The sequence below is a fragment of the Leptosomus discolor genome, chromosome 21, assembly GCF_034619465.1.
Source record: "Leptosomus discolor isolate bLepDis1 chromosome 21, bLepDis1.hap2, whole genome shotgun sequence".
NCBI classification, from domain to species: domain Eukaryota; kingdom Metazoa; phylum Chordata; class Aves; order Leptosomiformes; family Leptosomidae; genus Leptosomus; species Leptosomus discolor.
Genome location: NC_141411.1, coordinates 9,271,954 through 9,294,669, shown reverse-complemented (window position 1 = coordinate 9,294,669; position 22,716 = coordinate 9,271,954).

Genomic DNA, 22,716 nt, shown 5'->3' with positions numbered 1-22,716 from the left:
CACGTCCCGACCTAGAGCCCAACACACGTCCCGACCTAGAGCCCAACACACGTCCCGACCTAGAGCCCAACACACGTCCCGACCTAGAGCCCAACATACGTCCCGACCTAGAGCCCAACACACGTCCCGACCTAGAGCCCAACACACGTCCCGACCTAGAGCCCAACACACGTCCCGACGTAGAGCTGAAAGTAAGCTAAATCCTGAGGTAGAGCCCAACACACGTCCCGACGCAGAGGGGAAAGTAAGCTAAATCCTGAGGTAGAGCCCAAAACACGTCCCGACGCAGAGCGGAAAGTAAGCTAAATCCTGAGGTAGAGCCCAACACACGTCCCGATGTAGAGCCCAACAGACGTCCCGACGTAGACCTGAAAATAAGCTAAATCCTGAGGTAGAGCCCCACGCACGTCCCGACGCAGAGCCCCACGCACGTCCCGACGCAGAGCCCCACGCACGTCCCGACGCAGAGCCCCACGCACGTCCCGACGCAGAGCCCCACGCACGTCCCGACGCAGAGCCCCACGCACGTCCCGACGCAGAGCCCCACGCACGTCCCGACGCAGAGCCCCACGCACGTCCCGACGCAGAGCCCCACGCACGTCCCGACGCAGAGCCCCACGCACGTCCCGACGCAGAGCCCCACGCACGTCCCGACGCAGAGCCCCACGCACGTCCCGACGCAGAGCCCCACGCACGTCCCGACGCAGAGCCCCACGCACGTCCCGACGCAGAGCCCCACGCACGTCCCGACGCAGAGCCCCACGCACGTCCCGACGCAGAGCCCCACGCACGTCCCGACGCAGAGCCCCACGCACGTCCCGACGCAGAGCCCCACGCACGTCCCGACGCAGAGCCCCACGCACGTCCCGACGCAGAGCCCCACTCACGTCCCGAGGCAGAGCCCCACACACGTCCCGACGCAGAGCCCCACACACGTCCCGAGGCAGAGCCCCACACACGTCCCGAGGCAGAGCCCCACACACGTCCCGAGGCAGAGCCCCACACACGTCCCGACGCAGAGCCCCACACACGTCCCGACGCAGAGCCCCACACACGTCCCGACGCAGAGCCCCACACACGTCCCGACGCAGAGCCCCACACACGTCCCGACGCAGAGCCCCACACACGTCCCGACGCAGAGCCCCACACACGTCCCGACGCAGAGCCCAACACACGTCCCGAACTAGAGCCCAACACACGTCCCGACCTAGAGCCCAACACACGTCCCGACCTAGAGCTGGAAGTAAGCTAAATCCCGACGTAGAGCTGGAAGTAAGCTAAATCCCGACGTAGAGCTGGAAGTAAGCTAAATCCCGACGTAGAGCTGGAAGTAAGCTAAATCCCGACGTAGAGCTGGAAGTAAGCTAAATCCCGACGTAGAGCTGGAAGTAAGCTAAATCCCGACGTAGAGCTGGAAGTAAGCTAAATCCCGACGTAGAGCTGGAAGTAAGCTAAATCCCGACGTAGAGCTGGAAGTAAGCTAAATCCCGACGTAGAGCTGGAAGAAAGCTAAATCCCGAAGTAGAGCCCCACACACGTCCCGACGTAGAGCCCCACACACGTCCCGACGTAGAGCCCCACACACGTCCCGACGCAGAGCCCCACACAGGTCCCGACGCAGAGCCCCACACAGGTCCCGACGCAGAGCCCCACACACGTCCCGACGCAGAGCCCCACACACGTCCCGACGCAGAGCCCCACACACGTCTCGACGCAGAGCCCAACACACGTCCCGACCTAGAGCCCAACACACGTCCCGACCTAGAGCCCAACACACGTCCCGACCTAGAGCCCAACACACGTCCCGACCTAGAGCCCAACACACGTCCCGACGTAGAGCTGGAAGTAAGCTAAATCCCGACGTAGAGCTGGAAGTAAGCTAAATCCCGACGTAGAGCTGGAAGTAAGCTAAATCCCGACGTAGAGCTGGAAGTAAGCTAAATCCCGACGTAGAGCTGGAAGAAAGCTAAATCCCGACGTAGAGCCCAACACACGTCCCGACGTAGAGCCCAACACACGTCCCGACGTAGAGCCCAACACACGTCCCGACCTAGAGCCCAACACACGTCCCGACCTAGAGCCCAACACACGTCCCGACCTAGAGCCCAACACACGTCCCGACCTAGAGCCCAACACACGTCCCGACCTAGAGCCCAACACACGTCCCGACCTAGAGCCCAACACACGTCCCGACCTAGAGCCCAACACACGTCCCGACCTAGAGCCCAACACACGTCCCGACCTAGAGCCCAACACACGTCCCGACCTAGAGCCCAACACAAGTCCCGACCTAGAGCCCAACACACGTCCCGACCTAGAGCCCAACACACGTCCCGACCTAGAGCCCAACACACGTCCCGACCTAGAGCCCAACACACGTCCCGACCTAGAGCCCAACACACGTCCCGACCTAGAGCCCAACACACGTCCCGACGTAGAGCGGAAAGTAAGCTAAATCCTGAGGTAGAGCCCAAAACACGTCCCGACGCAGAGCGGAAAGTAAGCTAAATCCTGAGGTAGAGCCCAAAACACGTCCCGACGCAGAGCGGAAAGTAAGCTAAATCCTGAGGTAGAGCCCAACACACGTCCCGATGTAGAGCCCAACACACGTCCCGACGTAGACCTGAAAGTAAGCTAAATCCTGAGGTAGATCCCAACGCACGTCCCGACGCAGAGCGCAACACACGTCCCGACGCAGAGCCCCACACACGTCCCGACGCAGAGCCCCACACACGTCCCGACGCAGAGCCCCACACACGTCCCGACGCAGAGCCCCACACACGTCCCGACGCAGAGCCCCACACACGTCCCGACGTAGAGCCCAACACAAGTCCCGACGCAGAGCGGAAAGTAGGCTAAATCCCGAGGTAGAGCCCAACACACGTCCCGACGCAGAGCGGAAAGTAAGCTAAATCCCGAGGTAGAGCCCAACACACGTCCCCACGTAGAGCTGAAAGTAAGCTAAATCCCGACCTAGAGCCCAACACACGTCCCGACCTAGAGCCCAACACACGTCCCGACCTAGAGCCCAACACACGTCCCGACCTAGAGCCCAACACACGTCCCGACGTAGACCTGAAAGTAAGCTAAATCCTGACGTAGAGCCCAAGACACGTCCCGACCTAGAGCCCAAGACACGTCCCGACCTAGAGCCCAAGACACGTCCCGACCTAGAGCCCAAGACACGTCCCGACCTAGAGCCCAAGACACGTCCCGACCTAGAGCCCAAGACACGTCCCGACCTAGAGCCCAACACACGTCCCGACCTAGAGCCCAACACACGTCCCGACCTAGAGCCCAACACACGTCCCGACGTAGAGCTGGAAGTAAGCTAAATCCCGACGTAGAGCTGGAAGTAAGCTAAATCCCGACGTAGAGCTGGAAGTAAGCTAAATCCCGACGTAGAGCTGGAAGTAAGCTAAATCCCGACGTAGAGCTGGAAGTAAGCTAAATCCCGACGTAGAGCTGGAAGTAAGCTAAATCCCGACGTAGAGCTGGAAGTAAGCTAAATCCCGACGTAGAGCTGGAAGTAAGCTAAATCCCGACGTAGAGCTGGAAGTAAGCTAAATCCCGACGTAGAGCTGGAAGAAAGCTAAATCCCGACGTAGAGCTGGAAGAAAGCTAAATCCCGACGTAGAGCCCAACACACGTCCCGACCTAGAGCGCAACACACGTCCCGACCTAGAGCCCAACACACGTCCCGACGTAGAGCCCAACACACGTCCCGACCTAGAGCCCAACACACGTCCCGACCTAGAGCCCAACACACGTCCCGACCTAGAGCCCAACACACGTCCCGACCTAGAGCCCAACACACGTCCCGACCTAGAGCCCAACACACGTCCCGACCTAGAGCCCAACACACGTCCCGACCTAGAGCCCAACACACGTCCCGACCTAGAGCCCAACACACGTCCCGACCTAGAGCCCAACACACGTCCCGACCTAGAGCCCAACACACGTCCCGACCTAGAGCCCAACACACGTCCCGACCTAGAGCCCAACAAACGTCCCGACCTAGAGCCCAACACACGTCCCGACCTAGAGCCCAACACACGTCCCGACCTAGAGCCCAACACACGTCCCGACCTAGAGCCCAACACACGTCCCGACGTAGAGCGGAAAGTAAGCTAAATCCTGAGGTAGAGCCCAACACACGTCCCGACGCAGAGCGGAAAGTAAGCTAAATCCTGAGGTAGAGCCCAACACACGTCCCGACGCAGAGCGGAAAGTAAGCTAAATCCTGAGGTAGAGCCCAACACACGTCCCGATGTAGAGCCCAACACACGTCCCGACGTAGACCTGAAAGTAAGCTAAATCCTGAGGTAGAGCCCCACGCACGTCCCGACGCAGAGCCCCACGCACGTCCCGACGCAGAGCCCCACGCACGTCCCGACGCAGAGCCCCACGCACGTCCCGACGCAGAGCCCCACGCACGTCCCGACGCAGAGCCCCACGCACGTCCCGACGCAGAGCCCCACGCACGTCCCGACGCAGAGCCCCACGCACGTCCCGACGCAGAGCCCCACGCACGTCCCGACGCAGAGCCCCACGCACGTCCCGACGCAGAGCCCCACACACGTCCCGACGCAGAGCCCCACGCACGTCCCGACGCAGAGCCCCACACACGTCCCGACGCAGAGCCCCACAAACGTCCCGACGCAGAGCCCCACACACGTCCCGACGCAGAGCCCCACACACGTCCCGACGCAGAGCCCCACACACGTCCCGACCTAGAGCCCAACACACGTCCCGACCTAGAGCCCAACACACGTCCCGACGTAGAGCTGGAAGTAAGCTAAATCCCGACGTAGAGCTGGAAGTAAGCTAAATCCCGACGTAGAGCTGGAAGTAAGCTAAATCCCGACGTAGAGCTGGAAGTAAGCTAAATCCCGACGTAGAGCTGGAAGTAAGCTAAATCCCGACGTAGAGCTGGAAGTAAGCTAAATCCCGACGTAGAGCTGGAAGTAAGCTAAATCCCGACGTAGAGCTGGAAGTAAGCTAAATCCCGAAGTAGAGCCCCACACACGTCCCGACGTAGAGCCCCACACACGTCCCGACGTAGAGCCCCACACACGTCCCGACGCAGAGATCCACACACGTCCCGACGTAGAGCGGAAAGTAAGCTAAATCCTGAGGTAGAGCCCAACACACGTCCCGACGCAGAGCGGAAAGTAAGCTAAATCCTGAGGTAGAGCCCAACACACGTCCCGACGCAGAGCGGAAAGTAAGCTAAATCCTGAGGTAGAGCCCAACACACGTCCCGACGTAGAGCCCAACACACGTCCCGACGTAGAGCCCAACACACGTCCCGACGTAGAGCCCAACACACGTCCCGACGTAGAGCCCAACACACGTCCCGACGCAGAGCGGAAAGTAGGCTAAATCCCGAGGTAGAGCCCAACACACATCCCGACGCAGAGCGGAAAGTAGGCTAAATCCCGAGGTAGAGCCCAACACACGTCCCGATGCAGAGCGGAAAGTAAGCTAAATCCCGAGGTAGAGCCCAACACACGTCCCCACGTAGAGCTGAAAGTAAGCTAAATCCCGACCTAGAGCCCAACACACGTCCCGACCTAGAGCCCAACACACGTCCCGACCTAGAGCCCAACACACGTCCCGACCTAGAGCCCAACACACGTCCCGACGTAGACCTGAAAGTAAGCTAAATCCTGACGTAGAGCCCAAGACACGTCCCGACCTAGAGCCCAAGACACGTCCCGACCTAGAGCCCAAGACACGTCCCGACCTAGAGCCCAAGACACGTCCCGACCTAGAGCCCAAGACACGTCCCGACCTAGAGCCCAAGACACGTCCCGACCTAGAGCCCAAGACACGTCCCGACCTAGAGCTGGAAGTAAGCTAAATCCCGACCTAGAGCTGGAAGTAAGCTAAATCCCGACGTAGAGCTGGAAGTAAGCTAAATCCCGACGTAGAGCTGGAAGTAAGCTAAATCCCGACGTAGAGCTGGAAGTAAGCTAAATCCCGACGTAGAGCTGGAAGTAAGCTAAATCCCGACGTAGAGCTGGAAGTAAGCTAAATCCCGACGCAGAGCGGAAAGTAAGCTAAATCCTGAGGTAGAGCCCAACACACGTCCCGACGTAGAGCCCAACACACGTCCCGACCTAGAGCCCAACACACGTCCCGACGCAGAGCCCCACACACGTCCCGACGCAGAGCCCCACACACGTCCCGACGCAGAGCCCCACACACGTCCCGACGCAGAGCCCCACACACGTCCCGACGCAGAGCCCCACACACGTCCCTACGCAGAGCCAAACACACGTCCCGACGCAGAGCCCAACACACGTTCCGATGTAGAGCTCAAAGTAAGCTAAATCATGATGTAGAGCCCAACACACATCCCGACGCAGAGCCCAACACACGTCCCGACGTAGAGCCCAACACAGGTCCCGACGTAGAGCCCAACACACGTCCCGACGCAGAGCGGAAAGTAGGCTAAATCCTGAGGTAGAGCCCAACACACGTCCCGACGCAGAGCGGAAAGTAAGCTAAATCCTGAGTTAGAGCCCAACACACGTCCCGACGCAGAGCCCAACGCACGTCCCGAGGTAGAGCCCAACGCACGTCCCGAGGTAGAGCCCAACGCACGTCCCGAGGTAGAGCCCAACGCACGTCCCGAGGTAGAGCCCAACGCACGTCCCGAGGTAGAGCCCAACGCACGTCCCGAGGTAGAGCCCAACGCACGTCCCGAGGTAGAGCCCAACGCACGTCCCGAGGTAGAGCCCAACGCACGTCCCGAGGTAGAGCCCAACGCACGTCCCGAGGTAGAGCCCAACGCACGTCCCGAGGTAGAGCCCAACGCACGTCCCGAGGTAGAGCCCAACGCACGTCCCGAGGTAGAGCCCAACGCACGTCCCGAGGTAGAGCCCAACGCACGTCCCGAGGTAGAGCCCAACGCACGTCCCGAGGTAGAGCCCAACGCACGTCCCGAGGTAGAGCCCAACGCACGTCCCGAGGTAGAGCCCAACGCACGTCCCGACCTAGAGCCCAACGCACGTCCCGACCTAGAGCCCAACGCACGTCCCGACGTAGAGCCCAACGCACGTCCCGACGTAGAGCCCAAAGCACGTTTCGACGTAGAGCCCAACGCACGTCCCGACGTAGAGCCCAACGCACGTCCCGACGTAGAGCCCAACGCACGTCCCGACGTAGAGCCCAACGCACGTCCCGACGTAGACCTGAAAGTAAGCTAAATCCTGAGGTAGAGCCCAACGCACGTCCCGACGTAGAGCGGCAAGGAAGCTAAATCCTGAGGTAGAGCCCAACACACGTCCCGACGCAGAGCGGAAAGTAAGCTAAATCCTGAGGTACAGCCCAACACACGTCCCGACGTAGAGCCCAACACACGTCCCGACGTAGAGCCCAACACACGTCCCGACGTAGAGCCCAACACACGTCCCGACGCAGAGCGGAAAGTAGGCTAAATCCCGAGGTAGAGCCCAACACACGTCCCGACGCAGAGCGGAAAGTAAGCTAAATCCCGAGGTAGAGCCCAACACACGTCCCCACGTAGAGCTGAAAGTAAGCTAAATCCCGACCTAGAGCCCAACACACGTCCCGACCTAGAGCCCAACACACGTCCCGACCTAGAGCCCAACACACGTCCCGACCTAGAGCCCAACACACGTCCCGACCTAGAGCCCAACACACGTCCCGACGTAGACCTGAAAGTAAGCTAAATCCTGACGTAGAGCCCAAGACACGTCCCGACCTAGAGCCCAAGACACGTCCCGACCTAGAGCCCAAGACACGTCCCGACCTAGAGCCCAAGACACGTCCCGACCTAGAGCCCAAGACACGTCCCGACCTAGAGCCCAAGACACGTCCCGACCTAGAGCCCAAGACACGTCCCGACCTAGAGCCCAACACACGTCCCGACCTAGAGCCCAACACACGTCCCGACCTAGAGCCCAAGACACGTCCCGACCTAGAGCCCAACACACGTCCCGACCTAGAGCCCAACACACGTCCCGACCTAGAGCCCAACACACGTCCCGACCTAGAGCCCAACACACGTCCCGACGTAGAGCAGGAAGTAAGCTAAATCCCGACGTAGAGCTGGAAGTAAGCTAAATCCCGACGTAGAGCTGGAAGTAAGCTAAATCCCGACGTAGAGCTGGAAGTAAGCTAAATCCCGACGTAGAGCTGGAAGTAAGCTAAATCCCGACGTAGAGCTGGAAGTAAGCTAAATCCCGACGTAGAGCTGGAAGTAAGCTAAATCCCGACGTAGAGCTGGAAGAAAGCTAAATCCCGACGTAGAGCTGGAAGAAAGCTAAATCCCGACGTAGAGCCCAACACACGTCCCGACCTAGAGCCCAACACACGTCCCGACCTAGAGCCCAACACACGTCCCGACCTAGAGCCCAACACACGTCCCGACCTAGAGCCCAACACACGTCCCGACCTAGAGCCCAACACACGTCCCGACCTAGAGCCCAACACACGTCCCGACCTAGAGCCCAACACAAGTCCCGACCTAGAGCCCAACACACGTCCCGACCTAGAGCCCAACACACGTCCCGACGTAGAGCTGAAAGTAAGCTAAATCCTGAGGTAGAGCCCAACACACGTCCCGACGCAGAGGGGAAAGTAAGCTAAATCCTGAGGTAGAGCCCAACACACGTCCCGACGCAGAGCGGAAAGTAAGCTAAATCCTGAGGTAGAGCCCAACACACGTCCCGATGTAGAGCCCAACACACGTCCCGACGTAGACCTGAAAGTAAGCTAAATCCTGAGGTAGAGCCCCACGCACGTCCCGACGCAGAGCCCCACGCACGTCCCGACGCAGAGCCCCACGCACGTCCCGACGCAGAGCCCCACGCACGTCCCGACGCAGAGCCCCACGCACGTCCCGACGCAGAGCCCCACGCACGTCCCGACGCAGAGCCCCACGCACGTCCCGACGCAGAGCCCCACGCACGTCCCGACGCAGAGCCCCACGCACGTCCCGACGCAGAGCCCCACGCACGTCCCGACGCAGAGCCCCACGCACGTCCCGACGCAGAGCCCCACGCACGTCCCGACGCAGAGCCCCACGCACGTCCCGACGCAGAGCCCCACACACGTCCCGACGCAGAGCCCCACGCACGTCCCGACGCAGAGCCCAACACACGTCCCGACGCAGAGCCCCACACACGTCCCGACGCAGAGCCCCACACACGTCCCGACGCAGAGCCCCACACACGTCCCGACGCAGAGCCCCACACACGTCCCGACGCAGAGCCCCACACACGTCCCGACGCAGAGCCCCACACACGTCCCGAGGCAGAGCCCCACACACGTCCCGAGGCAGAGCCCCACACACGTCCCGACGCAGAGCCCCACACACGTCCCGACGCAGAGCCCCACACACGTCCCGACGCAGAGCCCCACAAACGTCCCGACGCAGAGCCCCACACACGTCCCGAGGCAGAGCCCCACACACGTCCCGAGGCAGAGCCCCACACACGTCCCGAGGCAGAGCCCCACACACGTCCCGACGCAGAGCCCCACACACGTCCCGACGCAGAGCCCCACACACGTCCCGACGCAGAGCCCCACACACGTCCCGACGCAGAGCCCCACACACGTCCCGACGCAGAGCCCAACACACGTCCCGAACTAGAGCCCAACACACGTCCCGACCTAGAGCCCAACACACGTCCCGACCTAGAGCTGGAAGTAAGCTAAATCCCGACGTAGAGCTGGAAGTAAGCTAAATCCCGACGTAGAGCTGGAAGTAAGCTAAATCCCGACGTAGACCTGGAAGTAAGCTAAATCCCGACGTAGAGCTGGAAGTAAGCTAAATCCCGACGTAGAGCTGGAAGTAAGCTAAATCCCGACGTAGAGCTGGAAGTAAGCTAAATCCCGACGTAGAGCTGGAAGTAAGCTAAATCCCGACGTAGAGCTGGAAGTAAGCTAAATCCCGACGTAGAGCTGGAAGTAAGCTAAATCCCGACGTAGAGCTGGAAGAAAGCTAAATCCCGAAGTAGAGCCCCACACACGTCCCGACGTAGAGCCCCACACACGTCCCGACGTAGAGCCCCACACACGTCCCGACGCAGAGCCCCACACAGGTCCCGACGCAGAGCCCCACACACGTCCCGACGCAGAGCCCCACACACGTCCCGACGCAGAGCCCCACACACGTCTCGACGCAGAGCCCAACACACGTCCCGACCTAGAGCCCAACACACGTCCCGACCTAGAGCCCAACACACGTCCCGACCTAGAGCCCAACACACGTCCCGACCTAGAGCCCAACACACGTCCCGACCTAGAGCCCAACACACGTCCCGACGTAGAGCTGGAAGTAAGCTAAATCCCGACGTAGAGCTGGAAGTAAGCTAAATCCCGACGTAGAGCTGGAAGTAAGCTAAATCCCGACGTAGAGCTGGAAGTAAGCTAAATCCCGACGTAGAGCTGGAAGTAAGCTAAATCCCGACGTAGAGCTGGAAGTAAGCTAAATCCCGACGTAGAGCTGGAAGTAAGCTAAATCCCGACGTAGAGCTGGAAGAAAGCTAAATCCCGACGTAGAGCCCAACACACGTCCCGACGTAGAGCCCAACACACGTCCCGACGTAGAGCCCAACACACGTCCCGACCTAGAGCCCAACACACGTCCCGACCTAGAGCCCAACACACGTCCCGACCTAGAGCCCAACACACGTCCCGACCTAGAGCCCAACACACGTCCCGACCTAGAGCCCAACACACGTCCCGACCTAGAGCCCAACACAAGTCCCGACCTAGAGCCCAACACACGTCCCGACCTAGAGCCCAACACACGTCCCGACCTAGAGCCCAACACACGTCCCGACCTAGAGCCCAACACACGTCCCGACCTAGAGCCCAACACACGTCCCGACGTAGAGCGGAAAGTAAGCTAAATCCTGAGGTAGAGCCCAAAACACGTCCCGACGCAGAGCGGAAAGTAAGCTAAATCCTGAGGTAGAGCCCAAAACACGTCCCGACGCAGAGCGGAAAGTAAGCTAAATCCTGAGGTAGAGCCCAACACACGTCCCGATGTAGAGCCCAACACACGTCCCGACGTAGACCTGAAAGTAAGCTAAATCCTGAGGTAGAGCCCAACGCACGTCCCGACGCAGAGCGCAACACACGTCCCGACGCAGAGCCCCACACACGTCCCGACGCAGAGCCCCACACACGTCCCGACGCAGAGCCCCACACACGTCCCGACGCAGAGCCCCACACACGTCCCGACGCAGAGCCCCACACACGTCCCGACGCAGAGCCCCACACACGTCCCGACGCAGAGCCCCACACACGTCCCGACGCAGAGCCCCACACACGTCCCGACGCAGAGCCCCACACACGTCCCGACGCAGAGCCCCACACACGTCCCGACGCAGAGCCCCACACACGTCCCGACGCAGAGCCCCACACACGTCCCGACGCAGAGCCCCACACACGTCCCGACGCAGAGCCCCACACACGTCCCGACGCAGAGCCCCACACACGTCCCGACGCAGAGCCCCACACACGTCCCGACGCAGAGCCCCACACACGTCCCGACGCAGAGCCCCACACACGTCCCGACGCAGAGCCCCACACACGTCCCGACGCAGAGCCCCACACACGTCCCGACGCAGAGCCCCACACACGTCCCGACGCAGAGCCCCACACACGTCCCGACGCAGAGCCCCACACACGTCCCGACGCAGAGCCCCACACACGTCCCGACGCAGAGCCCCACACACGTCCCGACGCAGAGCCCCACACACGTCCCGACGCAGAGCCCCACACACGTCCCGACGCAGAGCCCCACACACGTTTCGACGCAGAGCCCCACACACGTCCCGACGCAGAGCCCCACACACGTCCCGACGCAGAGCCCAACACACGTCCCGACGCAGAGCCAAATACACGTCCCGACGTAGAGCCCAACACACGTTCCAATGTAGTGCTGAAAGTAAGCTAAATCATGATGTAGAGCCCAACACACGTCCCGACGCAGAGCCCAACACACGTCCCGACGCAGAGCCCAACACACGTCCCGACGCAGAGCGGAAAGTAGGCTAAATCCTGAGGTAGAGCCCAACACACGTCCCGACGCAGAGCGGAAAGTAAGCTAAATCCTGAGGTAGAGCCCAACACACGTCCCGACGCAGAGCGGAAAGTAAGCTAAATCCTGAGGTAGAGCCCAACACACGTCCCCACGTAGAGCTGAAAGTAAGCTAAATCCTGAGGTAGAGCCCCACACACGTCCCGACGCAGAGCCCCGCACACGTCCCGACGCAGAGCCCCGCACACGTCCCGACGCAGAGCCCCGCACACGTCCCGACGCAGAGCCCCGCACACGTCCCGACGCAGAGCCCCGCACACGTCCCGACGCAGAGCCCCGCACACGTCCCGACGCAGAGCCCCGCACACGTCCCGACGCAGAGCCCCGCACACGTCCCGACGCAGAGCCCCGCACACGTCCCGACGCAGAGCCCCGCACACGTCCCGACGCAGAGCCCCGCACACGTCCCGACGCAGAGCCCCGCACACGTCCCGACGCAGAGCCCCGCACACGTCCCGACGCAGAGCCCCGCACACGTCCCGACGCAGAGCCCCGCACACGTCCCGACGCAGAGCCCCGCACACGTCCCGACGCAGAGCCCCGCACACGTTCCGATGTAGAGCTGAAAGTAAGCTAAATCATGATGTAGAGCCCAACACACGTCCCGACGTAGAGCCCAACACACGTCCCGACGTAGAGCCCAACACACGTCCCGACGTAGAGCCCAACACACGTCCCGACGCAGAGCCCAACACACGTCCCGACGTAGAGCCCAACACACGTCCCGACGTAGAGCCCAACACACGTCCCGACGTAGAGCCCAACACACGTCCCGACGCAGAGCGGAAAGTAGGCTAAATCCTGAGGTAGAGCCCAACACACGTCCCCACGTAGAGCTGAAAGTAAGCTAAATCCCGACCTAGAGCCCAACACACGTCCCGACCTAGAGCCCAACACACGTCCCGACCTAGAGCCCAACACACGTCCCGACCTAGAGCCCAACACACGTCCCGACGTAGAGCCCAACACACGTCCCGACCTAGAGCCCAACACACGTCCCGACCTAGAGCCCAACACACGTCCCGACCTAGAGCCCAACACACGTCCCGACCTAGAGCCCAACACACGTCCCGACCTAGAGCCCAACACACGTCCCGACCTAGAGCCCAACACACGTCCCGACGTAGAGCTGAAAGTAAGCTAAATCCTGAGGTAGAGCCCAACACACGTCCCGACGCAGAGCGGAAAGTAAGCTAAATCCTGAGGTAGAGCCCAACACACGTCCCGACGTAGAGCCCAACACACGTCCCGACGTAGAGCCCAACACACGTCCCGACGTAGAGCCCAACACACGTCCCAACGTAGAGCCCAACACACGTCCCAACGTAGAGCCCAGCACACGTCCCGACGTAGAGCCCAACACACGTCCCGACGCAGAGCGGAAAGTAGGCTAAATCCTGAGGTAGAGCCCAACACACGTCCCCACGTAGAGCTGAAAGTAAGCTAAATCCCGACCTAGAGCCCAACACACGTCCCGACCTAGAGCCCAACACACGTCCCGACCTAGAGCCCAACACACGTCCCGACCTAGAGCCCAACACACGTCCCGACCTAGAGCCCAACACACGTCCCGACCTAGAGCCCAACACACGTCCCGACCTAGAGCCCAACACACGTCCCGACCTAGAGCCCAACACACGTCCCGACCTAGAGCCCAACACACGTCCCGACCTAGAGCCCAACACACGTCCCGACGTAGAGCTGAAAGTAAGCTAAATCCTGAGGTAGAGCCCAACACACGTCCCGACGCAGAGCGGAAAGTAAGCTAAATCCTGAGGTAGAGCCCAAAACACGTCCCGACGCAGAGCGGAAAGTAAGCTAAATCCTGAGGTAGAGCCCAAAACACGTCCCGACGCAAAGCGGAAAGTAAGCTAAATCCTGAGGTAGAGCCCAACACACGTCCCGATGTAGAGCCCAACACACGTCCCGACGTAGACCTGAAAGTAAGCTAAATCCTGAGGTAGAGCCCAACGCACGTCCCGACGCAGAGCCCCACACACGTCCCGACGCAGAGCCCCACACACGTCCCGACGCAGAGCCCCACACACGTCCCGACGCAGAGCCCCACACACGTCCCGACGTAGAGCCCCACACACGTCCCGACGTAGAGCCCCACACACGTCCCGACGTAGAGCCCCACACACGTCCCGACGTAGAGCCCCACACACGTCCCGACGTAGAGCCCCACACACGTCCCGACGCAGAGCCCCACACACGTCCCGACGCAGAGCCCCACACACGTCCTGACGCAGAGCCCCACACACGTCCCGACGTAGAGCCCCACACACGTCCCGACGCAGAGCCCCACACACGTCCCGACGCAGAGCCCAACACACGTCCCGACGTAGAGCCCAACACACGTCCCGACGTAGAGCCCAACACACGTCCCGACGCAGAGCCCAACACACGTCCCAACGCAGAGCGGAAAGTAGGCTAAATCCTGAGGTAGAGCCCAACACACGTCCCCACGTAGAGCTGAAAGTAAGCTAAATCCTGAGGTAGAGCCCAACACACGTCCCGACGCAGAGCCAAACACACGTCCCGAGGCAGAGCCAAACACACGTCCCGATGTAGAGCCCAACACACGTCCCGACATAGACCTGAAAGTAAGCTAAATCCTGAGGTAGAGCCCAACGCACGTCCCGACGCAGAGCGCAACACACGTCCCGACGTAGAGCCCCACACACGTCCCGACGTAGAGCCCCACACACGTCCCGACGTAGAGCCCCACACACGTCCCGACGTAGAGCCCCACACACGTCCCGACGCAGAGCCCCACACACGTCCCGACGCAGAGCCCCACACACGTCCCGACGCAGAGCCCCACACACGTCCCGACGCAGAGCCCCACACACGTCCCGACGCAGAGCCCCACACACGTCCCGACGCAGAGCCCCACACACGTCCCGACGCAGAGCCCCACACACGTCCCGACGCAGAGCCCCACACACGTCCCGACGCAGAGCCCCACACACGTCCCGACGCAGAGCCCCACACACGTCCCGACGCAGAGCCCCACACACGTCCCGACGCAGAGCCCCACACACGTCCCGACGCAGAGCCCCACACACGTCCCGACGCAGAGCCCCACACACGTCCCGACGCAGAGCCCCACACACGTCCCGACGCAGAGCCCAACACACGTCCCGACGCAGAGCCCAACACAAGTCCCGACGCAGAGCCCAACACACGTCCCGACGCAGAGCCCAACACACGTTCCGATGTAGAGCTGAAAGTAAGCTAAATCATGATGTAGAGCCCAACACACGTCCCGACGCAGAGCCCAACACACGTCCCGACGTATAGCCCAACACACGTCCCGACGTATAGCCCAACACACGTCCCGACGCAGAGCCCAACACACGTCCCGACGTAGAGCCCAACACACGTCCCGACGTAGAGCCCAACACACGTCCCGACGCAGAGCGGAAAGTAGGCTAAATGCTGAGGTAGAGCCCAACACACGTCCCGACGCAGAGCGGAAAGTAGGCTAAATCCCGAGGTAGAGCCCAACACACGTCCCGACGTAGACCTGAAAGTAAGCTAAATCCCGACGTAGAGCCCAACACACGTCCCGACGTAGAGCCGGAAGTAAGCTAAATCCCGACGTAGAGCCGGAAGTAAGCTAAATCCCGACGTAGAGCCGGAAGTAAGCTAAATCCCGACGGAGAGCCGGAAGTAAGCTAAATCCCGACGTAGAGCCGGAAGTAAGCTAAATCCCGACGTAGAGCCGGAAGTAAGCTAAATCCCGACGTAGAGCCCAACACACGTCCCGACGTAGAGCCCAACACACGTCCCGACGTAGAGCCCAACACACGTCCCGACGTAGAGCCCAACACACGTCCCGACGTAGAGCCCAACACACGTCCCGACGTAGAGCCCAACACACGTCCCGACGTAGAGCCCAACACACGTCCCGACGTAGAGCCCAACACACGTCCCGACGTAGAGCCCAACACACGTCCCGACGTAGAGCCCAACACACGTCCCGACGTAGAGCCCAACACACGTCCCGACGTAGAGCCCAACACACGTCCCGACGTAGAGCTAAAAGTAAGCTAAATCCTGAGGTAGAGCCCAAAACACGTCCCGACGCAGAGCGGAAAGTAAGCTAAATCCTGAGGTAGAGCCCAACACACGTCCCGATGTAGACCCCAACACACGTCCCGACGTAGACCTGAAAGTAAGCTAAATCCTGAGGTAGAGCCCAACGCACGTCCCGACGCAGAGCCCGACACACGTCCCGACGTAGAGCCCCACACACGTCCCGACGCAGAGCCCCACACACGTCCCGACGCAGAGCCCCACACACGTCCCGACGCAGAGCCCCACACACGTCCCGACGCAGAGCCCCACACACGTCCCGACGCAGAGCCCAACACACGTTCCGATGTAGAGCTCAAAGTAAGCTAAATCATGATGTAGAGCCCAACACACGTCCCGACGCAGAGCCCAACACACGTCCCGACGTAGAGCCCAACACACGTCCCGACGCAGAGCGGAAAGTAGGCTAAATCCTGAGGTAGAGCCCAACACACGTCCCGACGCAGAGCGGAAAGTAAGCTAAATCCTGAGGTAGAGCCCAACACACGTCCCCACGTAGAGCTGAAAGTAAGCTAAATCCTGAGGTAGAGCCCAACACACGTCCCGACGTAGAGCCCAACACACGTCCCGACGCAGAGCTGGAAGTAAGCTAAATCCTGAGGTAGAGCCCAACACACGTCCCGAGGTAGAGCCCAACACACGTCCCGAGGTAGAGCCCAACACACGTCCCGAGGTAGAGCCCAACACACGTCCCGACGCAGAGCTGAAAGTAAGCTAAATCCTGAGGTAGAGCCCAACACACGTCCCGAGGTAGAGCCCAACACACGTCCCGAGGTAGAGCCCAACACACGTCCCGAGGTAGAGCCCAACACACGTCCCGAGGTAGAGCCCAACACACGTCCCGAGGTAGAGCCCAACACACGTCCCGAGGTAGAGCCCAACACACGTCCCGAGGTAGAGCCCAACACACGTCCCGAGGTAGAGCCCAACACACGTCCCGAGGTAGAGCCCAACACACGTCCCGAGGTAGAGCCCAACACACGTCCCGAGGTAGAGCCCAACACACGTCCCGAGGTAGAGCCCAACACACGTCCCGAGGTAGAGCCCAACACACGTCCCGAGGTAGAGCCCAACACACGTCCCGAGGTAGAGCCCAACACACGTCCCGAGGTAGAGCCCAACACACGTCCCGAGGTAGAGCCCAACACACGTCCCGAGGTAGAGCCCAACACACGTCCCGAGGTAGAGCCCAACACACGTCCCGAGGTAGAGCCCAACACACGTCCCGAGGTAGAGCCCAACACACGTCCCGACGTAGAGCCCAACACACGTCCCGACGTAGAGCCCAACACACGTCCCGACGTAGAGCCCAACACACGTCCCGACGTAGAGCCCAACACACGTCCCGACGTAGAGCCCAACACACGTCCCGACGTAGAGCCCAACACACGTCCCGACGTAGAGCCCAACACACGTCCCGACGTAGAGCCCAACACACGTCCCGACGTAGAGCCCAACACACGTCCCGACGTAGAGCCCAACACACGTCCCGACGTAGAGCCCAACACACGTCCCGACGTAGAGCCCAACACACGTCCCGACGTAGAGCCCAACACACGTCCCGACGTAGAGCCCAACACACGTCCCGACGTAGAGCCCAACACACGTCCCGACGTAGAGCCCAACACACGTCCCGACGTAGAGCCCAACACACGTCCCGACGTAGAGCCCAACACACGTCCCGACGTAGACCCCAACACACGTCCCGACGTAGACCTGAAAGTAAGCTAAATCCTGAGGTAGAGCCCAACGCACGTCCCGACGTAGAGCGGCAAGGAAGCTATATCCTGAGGTAGAGTCCAACGCACGTCCCGACGTAGAGTCCAACGCACGTCCCGACGTAGAGTCCAACGCACGTCCCGACGTAGAGTCCAACGCACGTCCCGACGTAGAGTCCAACGCACGTCCCTACGTAGAGTCCAACGCACGTCCCGACGTAGAGTCCAACGCACGTCCCGACGTAGAGTCCAACGCACGTCCCGACGTAGAGTCCAACGCACGTCCCGACGTAGAGTCCAACGCACGTCCCGACGTAGAGTCCAACGCACGTCCCGACGTAGAGTCCAACGCACGTCCCGACGTAGAGCTGGAAGTAAGCTAAATCCCGACGTAGAGCCCAACACACGTCCCGACGTAGAGCCCAACACACGTCCCGACGTAGAGCGGAAAGTAAGCTAAACCCTGAGGTAGAGCCCAACACACGTCCCGACGCAGAGCGGAAAGTAAGCTAAATCCTGAGGTAGAGCCCAACACACGTCCCGACGCAGAGCGGAAAGTAAGCTAAATCCTGAGGTAGAGCCCAACACACGTCCCGACGCAGAGCGGAAAGTAAGCTAAATCCTGAGGTAGAGCCCAACACACGTCCCGACGTAGAGCCCAACACACGTCCCGACGTAGAGCCCAACACACGTCCCGACGTAGAGCCCAACACACGTCCCGACGTAGAGCCCAACACACGTCCCGACGTAGAGCCCAACACACGTCCCGACGCAGAGCGGAATGTAGGCTAAATCCTGAGGTAGAGCCCAACACACGTCCCGACGCAGAGCGGAAAGTAAGCTAAATCCCGAGGTAGAGCCCAACACACGTCCCCACGTAGAGCTGAAAGTAAGCTAAATCCCGACCTAGAGCCCAACACACGTCCCGACCTAGAGCCCAACACACGTCCCGACCTAGAGCCCAACACACGTCCCGACCTAGAGCCCAACACACGTCCCGTCCTAGAGCCCAACACACGTCCCGTCCTAGAGCCCAACACACGTCCCGTCCTAGAGCCCAACACACGTCCCGTCCTAGAGCCCAACACACGTCCCGACCTAGAGCCCAACACACGTCCCGACGTAGACCTGAAAGTAAGCTAAATCCTGACGTAGAGCCCAAGACACGTCCCGACGTAGAGCCCAAGACACGTCCCGACGTAGAGCCCAAGACACGTCCCGACGTAGAGCCCAACACACGTCCCGACCTAGAGCCCAAGACACGTCCCGACCTAGAGCCCAAGACACGTCCCGACCTAGAGCCCAAGACACGTCCCGACCTAGAGCCCAAGACACGTCCCGACCTAGAGCCCAAGACACGTCCCGACCTAGAGCCCAAGACACGTCCCGACCTAGAGCCCAACACACGTCCCGACCTAGAGCTGGAAGTAAGCTAAATCCCGACGTAGAGCTGGAAGTAAGCTAAATCCCGACGTAGAGCTGGAAGTAAGCTAAATCCCGACGTAGAGCTGGAAGTAAGCTAAATCCCGACGTAGAGCTGGAAGTAAGCTAAATCCCGACGTAGAGCTGGAAGTAAGCTAAATCCCGACGTAGAGCTGGAAGTAAGCTAAATCCCGACGTAGAGCTGGAAGTAAGCTAAATCCCGACGTAGAGCTGGAAGTAAGCTAAATCCCGACGTAGAGCTGGAAGTAAGCTAAATCCCGACGTAGAGCTGGAAGTAAGCTAAATCCCGACGTAGAGCTGGAAGTAAGCTAAATCCCGACGTAGAGCTGGAAGTAAGCTAAATCCCGACGTAGAGCTGGAAGTAAGCTAAATCCCGACGTAGAGCTGGAAGTAAGCTAAATCCCGACGTAGAGCTGGAAGTAAGCTAAATCCCGACGTAGAGCTGGAAGAAAGCTAAATCCCGAAGTAGAGCCCCACACAGGTCCCGACGTAGAGCCCCACACACGTCCCGACGTAGAGCCCCACACACGTCCCGACGTAGAGCCCCACACACGTCCCGACGCAGAGCCCCACACACGTCCCGACGCAGAGCCCCACACACGTCCCGACGCAGAGCCCCACACACGTCCCGACGCAGAGCCCCACACACGTCCCGACGCAGAGCCCCACACACGTCCCGACGCAGAGCCCCACACACGTCCCGACCTAGAGCCCAACACACGTCCCGACCTAGAGCCCAACACACGTCCCGACCTAGAGCCCAACACACGTCCCGACCTAGAGCCCAACACACGTCCCGACCTAGAGCTGGAAGTAAGCTAAATCCCGACGTAGAGCTGGAAGTAAGCTAAATCCCGACGTAGAGCTGGAAGTAAGCTAAATCCCGACGTAGAGCTGGAAGTAAGCTAAATCCCGACGTAGAGCTGGAAGTAAGCTAAATCCCGACGTAGAGCTGGAAGAAAGCTAAATCCCGACGTAGAGCTGGAAGAAAGCTAAATCCCGACGTAGAGCTGGAAGAAAGCTAAATCCCGACGTAGAGCCCAACACACGTCCCGACGTAGAGCCCAACACACGTCCCGACCTAGAGCCCAACACACGTCCCGACCTAGAGCCCAACACACGTCCCGACCTAGAGCCCAACACACGTCCCGACCTAGAGCCCAACACACGTCCCGACCTAGAGCCCAACACACGTCCCGACCTAGAGCCCAACACACGTCCCGACCTAGAGCCCAACACACGTCCCGACCTAGAGCCCAACACACGTCCCGACCTAGAGCCCAACACACGTCCCGACCTAGAGCCCAACACACGTCCCGACCTAGAGCCCAACACACGTCCCGACCTAGAGCCCAACACACGTCCCGACCTAGAGCCCAACACACGTCCCGACCTAGAGCCCAACACACGTCCCGACCTAGAGCCCAACACACGTCCCGACCTAGAGCCCAACACACGTCCCGACGTAGAGCTGAAAGTAAGCTAAATCCTGAGGTAGAGCCCAACACACGTCCCGACGCAGAGCGGAAAGTAAGCTAAATCCTGAGGTAGAGCCCAACACACGTCCCGACGCAGAGCGGAAAGTAAGCTAAATCCTGAGGTAGAGCCCAACACACGTCCCGACGCAGAGCGGAAAGTAAGCTAAATCCTGAGGTAGAGCCCAACACACGTCCCGATGTAGAGCCCAACACACGTCCCGACGTAGACCTGAAAGTAAGCTAAATCCTGAGGTAGAGCCCAACGCACGTCCCGACGCAGAGCGCAACACACGTCCCGACGCAGAGCGCAACACACGTCCCGACGCAGAGCGCAACACACGTCCCGACGCAGAGCGCAACACACGTCCCGACGCAGAGCGCAACACACGTCCCGACGCAGAGCGCAACACACGTCCCGACGCAGAGCGCAACACACGTCCCGACGCAGAGCGCAACACACGTCCCGACGCAGAGCCCCACACACGTCCCGACGCAGAGCCCCACACACGTCCCGACGCAGAGCCCCACACACGTCCCGACGCAGAGCCCCACACACGTCCCGACGCAGAGCCCCACACACGTCCCGACGCAGAGCCCCACACACGTCCCGACGCAGAGCCCCACACACGTCCCGACGCAGAGCCCCACACACGTCCCGACGCAGAGCCCCACACACGTCCCGACGCAGAGCCCCACACACGTCCCGACGCAGAGCCCCACACACGTCCCGACGCAGAGCCCCACACACGTCCCGACGCAGAGCCCCACACACGTCCCGACGCAGAGCCCCACACACGTCCCGACGCAGAGCCCCACACACGTCCCGACGCAGAGCCCCACACACGTCCCGACGCAGAGCCCCACACACGTCCCGACGCAGAGCCCCACACACGTCCCGACGCAGAGCCCCACACACGTCCCGACGCAGAGCCCCACACACGTCCCGACGCAGAGCCCCACACACGTCCCGACGCAGAGCCCCACACACGTCCCGACGCAGAGCCCCACACACGTCCCGACGCAGAGCCCCACACACGTCCCGACGCAGAGCCCCACACACGTCCCGACGCAGAGCCCCACACACGTCCCGACGCAGAGCCCCACACACGTCCCGACGCAGAGCCCCACACACGTCCCGACGCAGAGCCCCACACACGTCCCGACGCAGAGCCCCACACACGTCCCGACGCAGAGCCCCACACACGTCCCGACGCAGAGCCCCACACACGTCCCGACGCAGAGCCCCACACACGTCCCGACGCAGAGCCCCACACACGTCCCGACGCAGAGCCCCACACACGTCCCGACCTAGAGCCCAACACACGTCCCGACCTAGAGCCCAACACACGTCCCGACCTAGAGCCCAACACACGTCCCGACCTAGAGCCCAACACACGTCCCGACCTAGAGCTGGAAGTAAGCTAAATCCCGACGTAGAGCTGGAAGTAAGCTAAATCCCGACGTAGAGCTGGAAGTAAGCTAAATCCCGACGTAGAGCTGGAAGTAAGCTAAATCCCGACGTAGAGCTGGAAGTAAGCTAAATCCCGACGTAGAGCTGGAAGAAAGCTAAATCCCGACGTAGAGCTGGAAGAAAGCTAAATCCCGACGTAGAGCTGGAAGAAAGCTAAATCCCGACGTAGAGCCCAACACACGTCCCGACGTAGAGCCCAACACACGTCCCGACCTAGAGCCCAACACACGTCCCGACCTAGAGCCCAACACACGTCCCGACCTAGAGCCCAACACACGTCCCGACCTAGAGCCCAACACACGTCCCGACCTAGAGCCCAACACACGTCCCGACCTAGAGCCCAACACACGTCCCGACCTAGAGCCCAACACACGTCCCGACCTAGAGCCCAACACACGTCCCGACCTAGAGCCC